The sequence below is a fragment of the Gordionus sp. m RMFG-2023 genome, chromosome 3, assembly GCF_954871325.1.
Source record: "Gordionus sp. m RMFG-2023 chromosome 3, tfGorSpeb1-WG-v2, whole genome shotgun sequence".
Classification (NCBI taxonomy): domain Eukaryota; kingdom Metazoa; phylum Nematomorpha; class Gordioida; order Chordodea; family Parachordodidae; genus Gordionus; species Gordionus sp. m RMFG-2023.
Window position 1 is genome coordinate 9,580,871 of NC_088777.1, and position 15,464 is coordinate 9,596,334.

The following is a 15,464-nucleotide window of genomic DNA, read 5'->3' on the forward strand; positions in this document are numbered from 1 at the left end:
TCTTTAATGAAAGCACCTGGTATCGATTGGTCCAGGAACATATAATACACCATCATTTGTTATATATATAAGTTTCAGGAAGGAAGGTCAAATTTTGGGTTCAAAAGAGGTGTTGTAAAGCAAAAGCTAATGCCAAATATTAGAATGTATAAACAAGTAATTTGAGTGAATGGTGCGACTACGTGTAAGAAAAATGAATTAATACGATATTGAATAATTTAAAGCTGTAATAAAAGGCGAAAATAAAAAATTGATAATATTTTGATAAAATAAGAGTTTGAAAAAAATCATTAAAAAATATATAAAATGTTAAAAGATTTTTGTTCCAATATATGGCACAAAATAGACTTGAACAAATCTTCATTTCAGGATTAAACCCAAATTTATATAAATATCTATTTGACTCAACTTGAGATGTTCGCGGAAAATTTAAAACCTTCTTGTGTATAAATAATATTTAAAAGATTAACCTGCTGGACCTAAATAACTTTTAAGCGGAAGTGGCAACATATTTATTCGGGTACCTCTATAATTCCTAAGTGACGGATAAAATAGAGATGGATTCCTTCTATAATTGACATTAATAATTAATTTTTTTTATAAAAAAAAGATACTCAAAAAAATTGTGCGAAATGGCAAAATTATTTAAAATTTCGTGATTTATTATGTTTTTTAAATAAAAAAAAATTGTATTTTCTTTATTAATGAAAGAATTTTAATCTGCAAATAAAATAAATTTATTTTTATTAAAAGTTGTTATTTAAGGATATCTCAGAAACTATTAATTAATCAACAGCCATTTTGATCATTTAATTGTCACTAATAAGACACGAAATCTTTAAATATATTTGAAGAAGAACAGAATAATATATTCAAATAATAATAGTATTTTATGAGATGACAAAAAGAAAATCCTTGTATATAAGGCAGGGAAGAATTGATTTAATGTTCCTACCTCTTTTATAATAAAATTAATTATGTTATAAATTAGGTTAAGCTTGAGAGTAAAAAGACGTTTAGAATAAATTATCTTTCAAGGCTAATGAATATTGCGACACAATAACTGAAATAAGAAAATTAATAATACCGATGTTTCACTATCATTTTAAATATTATATACAAGTGCAAAAATGAAGAATATTTATGAATCTTCCTTTTATGTAAGTGATGCACTTTTGGCGGGCCGATATTTTATCTAATGTTACATTTAAAGAACTCGGTGAAGAAAAATAGAGCTAAGCGCTAAATCAACCTTTTGCGATCAGTAAGGGAAGGAAACAAATAAAAATAAAGTATTTCAACGAATCTATCGATTTTAAGTTTTAAGGTAGTAATATTTTAGAAACTTGTATTATTTCACAACCCGTAAAGAATCATTTCCAGCGTTACCTCAGCATTCGCAGTTAGTAAGAATTCGCGGTGAAGTTTACCAAATATGCTCTTTTTTTGTATTCTTGGCCGCAAATTTTGTATATTTCTTAGCAAATTCGCGCTAATTGTGAATTCAGTACGTATCACTCAGATTTTAAAACATTTTATAAATTCGAAATGATGCATTTTTTAGACTCTAGAAATTCCCTTATTTTTTTATACAAAGAGGAAGCAAAAAAAAAAGATGTTTAATTGTAAAGGTTTATAAAAAACGCGATGGAAATATCATGGTAAATCATTACTTGTTGGCAAAATATATTTTTCCTATATCTTCATTTTGGTAAGGGTCAGGATCTACATACGATAATTGCGTACGTTTAGCTGTAATACCTCGGCAGCCTGGAGCGAAAATGGTTTTTCTATCCATTAAAAAAAATATATATTGAATTATTTAAATATTATTTATTATTGTACGGAGCGGAGAAAAAGTAGGGCGGGGAGGCGAGTTGGAGAATGAATTTTATTTATAAAACACTGCCGAAATTTTTAAAATAAATTATATCAAATAACGAGTAAGTCGTATAATAATAATTTTTTTTAAAAACCATCATTTAAAAAATGCTCGTATTTCAAATTACCCTTTGAAACAATTTATAAAATACGAGGTGGGAGAGGGGGAAGGGAGGGCTGACATAATTTTCGAAAAATGGCAAAATTTTGAAAATTCAGCTAAAATGAACGACATTTGAAAATCCATTACTAGTTATTTATTATTGTTCTATGAATTTTTTTAAAATATTTTGAACGCCATCCTGCCGAATAAGTTAATACCACTTTATGACCTGTTCCTGAGTAACCCACAGATCTCTGTTTACAATTTAATAAATTCAGTATATGATTAATTTTAAAAAAATATGGTCAAATGTAGTAATTCCGTAAATGTGTTATTTTTTAAACTTTTAATCACTTTGTGAGCGCGTTTTTTAAATTTTAAAGATCCGATTTTTACCAGAAATATGTTTCAGTATGTTTAGAAAATTATATAATGTTTAAATTATAAGTTAATGGCAAAAAATTTATAAAAAATCCTAGAATATAAGTTTTCTACTACCTATAAAAATAGAAATTAAATCGATTATTTGCATAATTCAATAGATTTGTAATTTTGAATCTAATTGGGTATTTTTTGCATTGGTACAAAACTGTAATATTTTTGATGGGTCCAATATCCCACTAGATTCGAAAATTAAATCAGAATTAATTTTTTTTTTTAAATGATAAGAAAAATTTTTTAAATAAAAAAAATGAATATGTTTTAAAAAAAATTAAATTTGTTCAAAATCCATTCACATCTAGAATTTTCTTTTGAATTTTGAAATGATGACATCTTATTCACAGTTAGCGAGATTTCGCGGCGAAATATACAAAAATACACACAGCATATTTGTATACTTCACCCCCCCCCCAATTGGTGCTAACAGTTATGGCTATAGCGCACTATTTTTTGAGGAAGTAGCTAATGAGTAGTAACGGAACTTTTTTTTGAAGTAGTGTTAAACGCACTGGGTGTAAATAATGTAATTTTATTATTCTAGCTGGGCCGATTTCGATTTTATTTAACTCAGACCCTCTACTTAATTATTGTGATTGTTTTTAATATTTACTGGCTTCTGTTTATCTTCTAATATTGATTATTGGAAATCATGAGCATTTAATTAATTAAAAGCAATTTTTGAATAATTTTCCAGTTATTAATCAATTAAAAGCACTTATTTAAAAATGATGAAATTATTTTTAAATATTTTTCCATATTAATAATTAATGTTAGGTGACATTATGAAATATTTTTTTTATATTAAGGGTAAACAATCATTTTTATGACATAGTAATTATATTCATTGCCCCCCCCCCGCCCCCATCCCTATCTTTCAGTAGCATGAATGCGTGGAATTATAAAAGTTATATCTTTTGGGAGAAATTAATGGTTTATTATAAATCTGATCAGCAAAAACTTTCTGGTGTGTTCTCCGAATATTTTTACGATATGAATACTCCTTTAAATATATTTTACCTAATTTCATACCTGTCAACTCACTTTATCGTAACCCCAACCTTTCAGAATAAATCTGGTTCCTGCCCACTCGTCCAACCGAGAATCAAATCGCCATTTTGACTCACTTCATTTTATATAGTCCATTTATTTATGTTTAGTCACTAGGAAAGTATAAGTTTGTATACATTAAATAAATATAATTTGTTATTTATATAAATTATTTTCGGTACAAAAAATAATACAAATCATCGTTACCAACTACCTAAATCTAAATAGCCTCTTTTATTTTTAAGTTGTTTAGGAGAAGGTATATAGACGGCAAAAAAGAGAACTATTTAGAAATAAGATGAACAAAGCCAGGGCCTAAAATCTTCTGGAGCCACAGCTACCATTTAAAAAAAAGTATTGTAAATTTTTTATTGTAGTATTTAATATTTTTGCCAAATGAATAAATAATTTTAATTAATATTTGATTTTTCATTTGCATTCTCCTCAAACTATGAATATTATTATTCAAACCTTTTTTTTTAAAAAAAAATATATGGGAAAGAATAAGATAATTATATTTTGATGTTTTTCAAATATGAGATGAATTACGCATGTAAATCCAAAATTAAAATGGCTACATCGTTATATAAATGTTATCAATCTATAATATTTTTCTTTTATCTAAAATTTTTAAGTTATTTAAAAAAAAATACATATCATCTTAATTAATTTTAAGATCAGATCATCATTCCAATCACCAAGCCACTATATTATAAATTTAATATATAATAATTATATCATTATTATCCCTAAAGTAGGTATATAAGTATAAAGCTCATCCAATTATATTACAACAATTATCCCAATCTCTTAAATCACATACTATATATAAAACTTGAAATCAAAGGATCATAAAATGACAAAATTTTAAAGCAGTTTTAAAGCTTTGAAACTTCACGAATATGGAAACTATTGGTACTATAAACGCTTCTTATCAACTGTATATGTGAAGCCTAAAAAAAAATCATATCGTTTTATAACGAGACAGGACTGAAGACTCCTCATCAAAACAAAATATTGCAAATTTTATATATTTTTTTTAGCATTTTCATCCTATAGAAATGAATTACAAAATATAAAAAAATATATTACATATTAACCTGTTAATGACATGGTATCTAAGCAGGCATGAGCCAATATATACTTATTACCATTCAGCTACATAATATTTATCGAAAAATAAATCAAATCTTTAGCAGATCTCGAAAGTATGTCAAATTGGAAAATTTTTAAATTGGATGTTTTAATTAAAATAAACATTTCCTAACCTTAAATCAAATTCTAAATGTGTTAGGAGACGTAAATTTTATGTTATATGGGTGGGGGGTTTAAGAAAGGGCAATAATTTCAAAATCTATCATCATGAATAATAATTACATTTCTAACACATATAACAATTTTCTTTTAGCAAATTGTCAATTAATATAAAATGATAAAACATATAGGTAAATTAAAAAATTAATTTATACATTGTATATATATCTAGTTCCTAGAGTATTTTTGCCTATTTTTATTGGCATTTTCTTTATTTCTTTCCTTCCTTCCATCCTTCTTATTATCAAACTTTATAAGTAAATAATCAAAAGGGTCAAATCGCTTAGTGAAAGAACGCTTTAATCTAGGTATGGCTTTATCTTTATGGAAAGATAATCATGGATTTAAATATATAAATATTTCTAAAATCCAAAGGTTGGTCCGAATATATATTCTTTGCTTGCTATATCTTATAACCGCCTATTTATAGAAGTAAGAAAAAATAGAATAAACTCTTTGATGCCCAGATACCTTGAATTATTTAAGACTGCATATCTTTTTATTTAATTGAAATTCATTATTATAATTTCATTTCTAGTTCAAAAAAATCTTCCGGAAATCATGAATTATGAATCTAAAGGTGAGAGATTATTATAATTTTTAAGATCTTTCATTTGTCGGCATCATTAATTTCATTCAGTATTATTATATTTGCTCTTTCCAATTCTTATTCCGTTAAAAGGAACATATAATCCCTCTAGATCTGATAAGACAATTCAATAAAGAATAAAATTCAAATTTATTTCAACTTTAACATCATAAACATAACGTCCTTGCGTTACATTATTGCAACGGTAATAATGCATCTGTAAACTTTAATTTTTTTAAAAATAATTTTTAAATAAATTATTACATCTCAAAATAGAGTTTATAATGACTTGTGATTTTATAGGAATATATTTATAAACATCCTTCCTTTACAATGTGACCAAACTTGTAAAAAGAATATTATAAGTTGTTTGAGATAAAAAAAAAGATAAGAAGACCTAATTAGTATGCATTAATGCATCGCGCGTTCTTAATAGGTTAAGTTATATTACATATAATTATTCATATACATAAATTATGCCTAATATTAAATAAATTTGATTGAAATTAGCTAATTTGTCAATATAGTAGTTATTTAGTTTTTGCTATAATATATTGCTTATTTTTATTTATTACCTACATCAACTGATTTAAAATTGACAAAAAGTGATAAAAATATATAATTTTTGGTAGATTCCGATCAAATATGTAATAACTCACCAAAATACACAAATAAATTCTCTAGTTACGGATCTAAGGAACATAAAAATTACGACCTTGAAATGGATTTTGGTAAATGTATACAAAATATATAAAAACCTCGATTAAAATAATCCACTCTCTCACGAATGGGTCTGTTAACTCCTCTATCTAATATGATAAGAAATATTTTAACTTATTTTAGTAGTCGCAAAAAAGAAAGCCAAATATGAAAATACCAAGCATGCTTGGTTATTAGAAATAAATGTCCTTATTATAATAGCGAATATAAACAGAATTATCATGATATATCATTATAAAAAAAAGAAACAGGGAAATTCTTACTATTTGTCTCAGTTTTAATTTGTTAAAATTTATGTACCCTGGTTTAATCATCTAAACGGAAAAATGCGATTTTTTTTGGCCAATAGGGTGAAAAATGCCAGTGAAATCAAAATATTTGGATATAGATCTAAACTATTTTTATCATACACTCAAATCATAATTATCTTTATTTGAAATTTAAATTTTACTCTACAATCATTCATATTCTTTAATAGTTATTAAATTTTCTAAAGTTTATAGTGTTTCCTTTAGCCCCTGGTCTCTCGGTGTAATACCTTCAACTATTATTTATTTGCTCGCGATTAAATCCAAATTCTTAACCACTTTATTTTGTCAAAAACGAAATCATGTCCAGCCACTTCTTTCCTAAGCATTCCAATTTTGGCAGTGAACCCCATTTTTTAAAAATGCTTATGACCCATCCGCCTGCTGTTTTAAAATAATATTAATTATACCTATTATGTTTTTATATAAAAAAATTTATTTTAAACTTCCAAAATATACAATATTTTAGAAATATTTAATTAAATTAAGCCTTTTCTAGCTTGTCCTGAATATCTGAGGACCTATTTTAACCCAATCTATCTATCCATCAGTCTAATATAGATAAGCTACCAAGGGGAGACGAAATTAAAACTTAAAGGTACTTATAGGATGTCACCACATTTATATACAAATAACTTTTATACCTGCAATCCAAATTTGAAATGTGTTTAATAACACCTGATATTATCAGAATAGTATAAATAATCTTCTTAAACATATTCGCAATAAAATAGTAGTTTTTTTTTGAAATTTTTTTTAAAAATTTTTTATTACCAAACCAATATTATTAATTGCGTTTTTTTTCTTCTCTTCTTCCTTTTAAAAATGAAATAATATTTTAATATTCAATATTTAAAATTGTATTTTACACTTTATATTATTTTATTAATTGGTAATAAATAATAATAATAAAATATAGAAATGGCATCAAACATTAGTTGGTTATGTTATTGTTAAAATTATATTACATCGAATAGAATTAGATAATGAGAAAATAAAATACCTTATGAGTAAAATTGTATAAAACTTAAAGGAGAGGCGGATTAGACCAAGCTGGCAAGGAAAGATGGCTAGGAAATAGCATGGTAAAAAAAAATGCGCAATGTTCGACCCTGCTCCTTTAGAAAAAAAAATATATTTGCCTGATTTTTAAGCTTTAAAAATTTGTAAAATTCTGTCATTATCCGTCAAAAATTTTATGCACAAGTTTTCCTGCCCTGCCCGATAATCTTTTTCCGGCCCTGGTCGCGGGTCGAACTTCTAGTAATAAAGAAATCCAATTTAAAATTCGCTTATTCAACCTTTGCCGGCTTTTATGATTAAAAATCACTAATCCTATAAATCTTACAATTAAAATATATACTAGGTTGTAACCTTTGCTCGCATTTAGCGTTCAAAACTTAAGTTCCCATGAGAAAATTTATATAGACATTGCAAATAAAAACAGAAGCCTATCACTGGATTATAAAATATAACAAATGTTTTACAGTTATTAGTATATTTATATTTGCCGCTATTTTCTATGGGCTTATTAAATAATATATTTATATTCATAAAATTTATTCTGAAAGAAATTTATTTATTTTTACAGGTTAAGGTTAGTTGTTTTCGGACTAAAGCTGAACAAGTCGAACAGGACTGAATGTTCCATTTATACAATTACCGTTTTTAGTTCATGTTTTTCCCTGTGATTTCTCCAATTTTTTTAATGTTATTGAATTCTAATAAAAAGTTCTTATTTCAATTGCAAAATTCATTTCCTATGTTTTGTGTTGGTGTTTTTTTTATCATTTTTAAATGTATATTATTTATTTAACTACACATTCCCTCTATCCCGTTAAAGTTTCATTTTAAAATATATATTTGAAATTGGATACAATAAAAAAAAATTTAATTATCACACCATTTCGGATATCATATAGAACTAATATCTATTATTATATAATAGTATTTATTTAATGATTTAATTATATTACATGAACCATTGGCTTAACTAAACGAGGGCAACAGACCACCTCCCCAATTGAGAATTATAAAGAGTTTCGTATCTTATCTTCTTTCAATATTCAGGAATAAAAGGAGCATTATTTAAAAAAAAAAATAAGAAGTGTAAAACCTTAGAATAGTTTTATTTTATAAAAAATATGTTTAACGACTAAATGTAATATAAAAGAGCTTAAGTTCATCGAATGCGGGGGAGTGGGTATCTAAAATATTATCTTACTGGAGAATTCTAGATGCGCATGGACTATGTTATATTATTCATGATTATGTTAAATTATTAATCTTATATTATATAGAGCTACAATATATAATCTCAATCAGTAATGGTATCTATTAATTTTAAACTCTTAGACAACTTTAAATTTGGAGAGAGAAAAAATTATAGATCTACACTCCTATCCTAGTAAATGGTAAAAAAAATTACAAACCTGGAACTGACCCCCCCCCCCCCCCCCCAAAAAAAAATATAATTTTTTACGAAAACTGATTCGAGAGAAACTTTTAAAAAAGATAAAATTAATTTTGAATTATTTAAATTTGATTAGTTGAAAAATTTGAAAATGGGATTTAACATTCATTCGCTGCTCATATTGGCAAGTGTTGTTAAGAGCTAATTTTAAAAGTAGCGCGTTATCGATATCTTTATTTTACAAATAGCACGCTATCGCTACCTCTATCTTACAAATAATACGTTATAGCTACCGCTATTTAATAAAAAAATATCGTTCTATAGCTACCGCTTTTTTCATTTGCTGCTCATATTGGCAATTTCCAGTGTTATTAAAAGCTAAATTTAAAAATAGCTGGCTATCTCTAACGCTATTTTAGAATTTTTTAAAAAATAATTTTCACACATCTATTTCCACAAATAAAAAATATGGCTAAAATTTAAATATATACATAATTTATTTATTTTTTATTGAACTCAATAATAATAGCATTTCTATATTGTGATCCCCAACCAAGTCTAGAGCACCGATCAGATAGTATAATATACTAAATAATCATTGAACACTAGCACTTGAGGAATGCAGTATAATTTTATATATACATATTTTTTATATTAGAAAAATCATCAAAAATATTTATTTGAGCATATTTAGATTTAAAAAAATACATCTAAAAGATTTTCAATAGTATTATTTATTTCAAAAATATCATCAATAGTAAGTGGGGTCTTTGATCTGGCTAGGATCATTCTAAAATCATAATAGTAATAATTAAAATAAAATTTATATAGGGAATAAGGGTCATATATGGCCATGTTTGATGACTTGCCAGGCCAACACCCTTCAACCTTTTATCCTCAAAATTGGTTAAAATGGAAATTGAACCAAGTTTAGTATGTTTTGATAAAATTTAAAAATATATAAATAGATGAGTGGTTAATTTTAAACATGTTTAACATCCTGATAACAATTTATAAAATATTATCATTAAATAGATGAGTCTGAAAATAAAATGTAATGTTAATATTTAATAATTATTGTAATTTTTAATTTACTGTATAATTCTTGAATATCTTATAGCCAGTTGAAACATAAACCATGTTTGGACTGGGCCTGAAAATCAACTTTCATATAAACTCATTTAGTTCAAAAAATATTATAGATCCAGCTTTAATTCAAATTTTATTTTACATATCAAGAATTGGGCTACACATTGATTATTTGATTATAAATTTGTTTAATATATTATTTTTTTAAATACGTTGAAGCTACTAGTCTTGTTTGACAAAAAAATCTTCCGGGTCATCTTACAATGAAATTTACAATCTGTGTTAATCTCTTTTTTTTTGGAGAATATTTTGCGAATTCAGAAAGAGGAAATTCCAATCATCATTTTCAAGGGAAATTATTTGTCGATATGACCTTTACTAAAAATTATCTTCGATATAAATATCTATCGTCGGCATTTAAAATGTTAAATTATTTTGAAAACGAGATTTATAATGCATATTTTTAAATATCAATTTAAATTTAAAAAATAAGTGTAAAGATTATGAATTAAGAAATAATTATTCTAATAATTTTATTTATTTATTATATATAATTAAAAGTAGCCAAGTAGCCCGTTTTCAAAATTAATGGTACCGCTACCGCTATTTTTTTTAAGAGTAGAGCGCTACTTTAACAACACTGGCAATTTCCTTGTAAAAAACTTTATAAAATACTGCCAAAATTATGTAGAAGGAAGTAAACTTTAAAATAATCATCATTTAAATCAAGGCCTTAAAATTTCCACCTCTGCAGTTATTAGAAAAAGGGAAAATATTAGTAGAATAATCTTACTACGATAACCTACTACCCATGAAGCATTGGGAAATTTTTCTTTAACTGTTTATCTACAACTCAAATGTGTTCCTATCTATTTTTAAAATTAATGGGTTTCTTCATCGACTTTCACAGGATAATTTTTCTAATTATTGTCAAAAAAATGATTTTAAATTTGAAAGTGGTCAGTCTTCCCCTTACTCTTAGTAATTACTCAATATACCATGTTTCTTCAAAATTTACAAAATAAAGAATCAATTTTGAATTTCCCGTTCTAATTTTTGTTTTGTTAAAAGTATATTTTTCAATTAACTCCGGAGCTATCAGTTTTATTTTTCATTAAAATAACTTTCAAAATTGTTAATTTATAAAAAAAAAATGATGATGAAGTCGATAAATATAACCAAAGATTTAATATCAAAAAAAAAACTCGTTTAATCGTTTCGTTCGTTATTAATAAAATGATTAAAAATTGTTTTAGTATAATATTTTTTTTTTCAATAAAAATTGTACGACACATTATATAATTTAGAGTAAGAAGGGAGAAAAATTTAATAATTTTTGAGATTAATTCTGTAATAGAAAAGGGTAAATTGTATATAATTTATTTTTACTACAATTTTAAAAAGTAAAAGGAATTCGATTCATGGCGTTGGACATTATTTAGGGGAAAAATTTAAGTTGAAATTTACATTTTCTCTCGATACAAAGAAATATCGGACGGTGGTAGAGTTACTGTGCTAACCCTTTTGACTTTAGCCCTAACCTCATCCTAGGCAATTCTATCGCGAATGGAAGGTGTGAATGAGGGATATGACGGAAAGACATTGAAATTGGGGGGATGGGGAGGCGGGTAAGAGAGTTGTGAAAATGCTCATGTCATTAAAATAAAAAGAAAGTTGTGGGAGTTGAGGGGTATACAAATGTAAAGGATATAAGGGATATGCTAGTTTAAATTTTTTGGTTTTCATATGAGGATATGGTTTCAAAAAAGCTCCGTTATTAACATGCTTTAACTTAGTCTATACTTCTTCATTCATATCATTAACCATCTAAGCTACAGTTGTCACTCAAGGAATACATTTTTTTATGTTATGATAATTTAGCTGTATACTTTAAATAGATGTTAGCTTTAGGCGTAGATTTGATTTAAGATAACTAGACTAAACAGAGATAGAAATAATTTTACATCTATACTAGCCATTTCGGGTTCTCTCTAGAATAATTTAAGAACAATGTTATAGATTTTTTAAAAAATGCTTATATCCTTAAAAGTTAATCAAGGTGAATATATGATAAAATCTATCAATATACATAATAAATAGTATACAAACAGAAGAGAACAAATAAAATATTATTATAAAAAATCATATAACCTAATTTTTCCTCAATTTATGTATTGGATATTTTAAATTACAAATAATAATAAGAGATATTTTTGCAAAAAATTAAACTTTTATCGGTCTCGTGTGAATAATTTTAAATTTTTTTAAAAAAAAATACTTATTAAAATATTAATGTTTTACTTTTATTATTTATGATCAAATCCTAAACCCAATCTATTAAAATAGTAATTAAGTTCTTTTTTTAAAAAAAAATTATTATTTGTTATACAATATGATATAATTAATTTAATTGATTATCATTAATTGTATTTGATAATTTAAATGTAACGAAAGTAAAAAATAATTATAACTAGTGGGCTGCTTATAAATAATCGATTGTTGTAACTGTGTTTTTAAAATGAATAGATAAATTAAATTAGGACAAACAATGTCAGCAAAGATGTTTTAGAGTTTAGGTGTGAAAAAGAAATATTTTTTTTTAGTAAATCTAATTTGCATAAATATGGAAAGCATTTGAAAGAGGTGGGGGTATGCAAAGAAAAACAAGAATGGACTTAGAAAATTATACATTTTAATTGGGTTTTAAAATAAACCACAAATTTGTCAAAAATGAAAATCTAAAAATGAGAAAAAATATAATTGTTTCGCGTTTTATTTTATTTTGTAAGAGTAGATAGGGTGAAATTAATTTTAAGAAGGAATTACCGAATACGCTTCCTTGAAAAGAATTTGTATTTGATTATAATTAATATCTAATTAATTCTTCAAGATTACTGAGATTAGTGATTAAATAGGAATTACAAATAATCATGCATTTGTTTCGATAAATAGGGATTGGCAGAAACGATTTCTTTTTTAAATGTTGAATCTTATAATATAATAATAAAGCTAAAACAATGTTCTAAAAATAGGTTTTTTGACCAAAGGCATAATAAATATATAATCTGGTTTATTTTACTAAAAAAATTATAAATAAAGTTAATAATATAATTATATTGAAATTATCGGGTATTCTACTAAAATAAGTATTTAATACAAAAAAAACAATATGCAGATAGAGATTTAGTGTATCTCTATATCGAAATACCATTATAAAAATATTTATCATCGTTAAAACTAAAATAAAAATAGGCCCAGGTGATAAATCTAACAAAGGTGTTATATTGTAGGAAAACTTTCGATCATATTTAACCGCTCTCTAGAATTATAAGTTTTATCTTATTTATTGGATTAGGATAAATTGAGGAAAAAATTATAGTTTTTGAAATAATAACTCTACTTAAAGATGGAAAATCATAGCCAAAATTTACTTAGGAATTGGGCATAGAGGCGAACAACTCATCTGTGTCTAAATATCTATCGTGCTTCCAAATTTCTCCTTCACTTTTTGACAGATCTAGGCCTTAGAGTTTGTTTTCCACGATAGGCATCTAGCCGCTAATTTAGCAATTTATTTATTTTTTAGATTAATAATTTTTCATTAAAGTTGATAACTTGCACTGGATTAGGTTTATGAAGTATTATGCGCAACTTATTTAACAGAATTAAATATTTTTCGAGTTCACCTCTTTACTCTCTCTTAGAAGTCTTCCCACCTACATATACAATACTATCTCCCAAAAATATACTTTCATATCTCGAAAAATATTTACACTTTACTCCACGTAGCTGATCACCCTCCTGTCTATCAATTCTATTTCCCGAAATATCAGACTTGGGCAGGTCCTCAGGAAAAAAAGAATATAGATCAGCGTCTACATGACAGGATTTTCACTGGAAGCAAACCCCCTTCAAAAACCTTTGCCTACCCCCCTAAAAAATCCCCGCCGCCTTCGGCGGCGATGTCTCTTTATCATTATTTTCACTTATTTATTTATTGATACTCTTTTCAAAGAATTTATAAAGGATAACTTAAATTAATCTATCTCTACTACCAACTAACGATATTTTGTGAATATAAAGAATTTATTTTTTAGATAATAAATTTAATTAAAACCTCCATTATTTACAATAAATTAATTATTATGGCATTATGAGCTTGCTGAAATATCTAAACCTTTTAAATTATATTTAAAAGGATCGTTTATTTGGAAAACAATGGGTATGATTGTTTGCAATATATAGATTTGGTTGATGAATTGTTTATAATAAAAGTATTAATTTTTACAGCAATAAATTTTGTCCTATTTCATCTCAAAATTTAATAGATAACCCCCCCCCCCCCCCCCCCCAAAAAAAAAATTATTTTTATCCTACCCCCATTAAAGCATCTTACCTTCTACCCCCTCAAAAAAAATAGGATGCAAACTGTTCCTACCCCTCCCGCTCATGTAGACGCTGATCTAGATATATAAAAGAATGGATCTTAGATACTAATACATCTTATTCAAAATATTCAAAAGAGAATATCTTATATAAAAGATACTTTTATAAAATTATCATTACCAATTAAATTATAATAGTTTATAAAATACAATTTCTATTATTTATTGGTAAAGAACATAACATGCGCATATAATAAGGATAAATATTTACAATAATTAATAAAATATTTAATGACGAGTTAATTATAATAAACAGGCATTTTAATATTAGTTTCAGCCCATTCATAGCATAAACAGATAAGAAGACAGTATTTTTAATGGGAGTTTAAATATTATTAATTTGCAAAAGAGTTTTAGAATAGATTGAAATCATTATTTTTAAGATAATCAATTTTTCAGATAATTTATCATTAAGCCTTTTCCGTTTCGGCGTATTTAACACTGAACCTTTCAAGCTGAAGAAGGTACTGAGGTATTATATTTAAAAAAAATTCCTTAATGGAGGGAAAATAATTAAGCATATCTAATGTATTTCAACGGTCTTTAATATAATTTAAGATCTCCAGCTCAATATTTGTGATTATTTTTATGTGCCCTCGATGGTTAAATCTTCCAACTAAACTAACCAATGTATTTTTATTGTCAGTTAAAAATAAGAGTAAAGAACCATGTTTATATTTGCTTCCATTTTTTCCAATTATTTTTTACATCCTACTCAAATAATATATATTCAATTTTATATAAGGAAGAAAATAAGAAAAGAAAGAAGGGAATACACTATCATATAAGGGATGGAAGAATTTAGAAAATTTATTTTGTTTCTGATATAATAGTTTTTCTATTTTTTTGGTTGATAGATTCTGAAAATATAACTACTATATGTTTTAGAATTGTGTCTTTAAATTCTTATGTATTAATAAATGGGGGGGGGGGGTTTGCATGAATCGCCATGCTTGATTAGTGGCCATCGCTATTATTTTGATTCATGAATGGTCAATTTGTGTATATTTATGGTATATATCTTAACTAAGTTCACTCATTAAATAAAGCAATCCAACAAAGAATATAGCCTTGATTTATTATATAAAAATTTGTCTATGTTATACATGTAATA

At 25.7% G+C, this 15,464-nt stretch overlaps 1 long non-coding RNA gene across 1 annotated transcript; it reads right to left on the reverse strand.

The window, feature by feature from the left end:
• Window positions 1-466: 466 nt before the first annotated feature.
• On the reverse strand, window positions 467-7,181 carry LOC135927504 (uncharacterized). Its single transcript, XR_010572102.1, has 3 exons — window positions 7,048-7,181; window positions 1,674-1,790; window positions 467-568 (listed from the first exon to the last, which is right to left on the reverse strand). It is a non-coding gene; the product is annotated as an uncharacterized LOC135927504 (long non-coding RNA).
• Window positions 7,182-15,464: the final 8,283 nt, after the last annotated feature.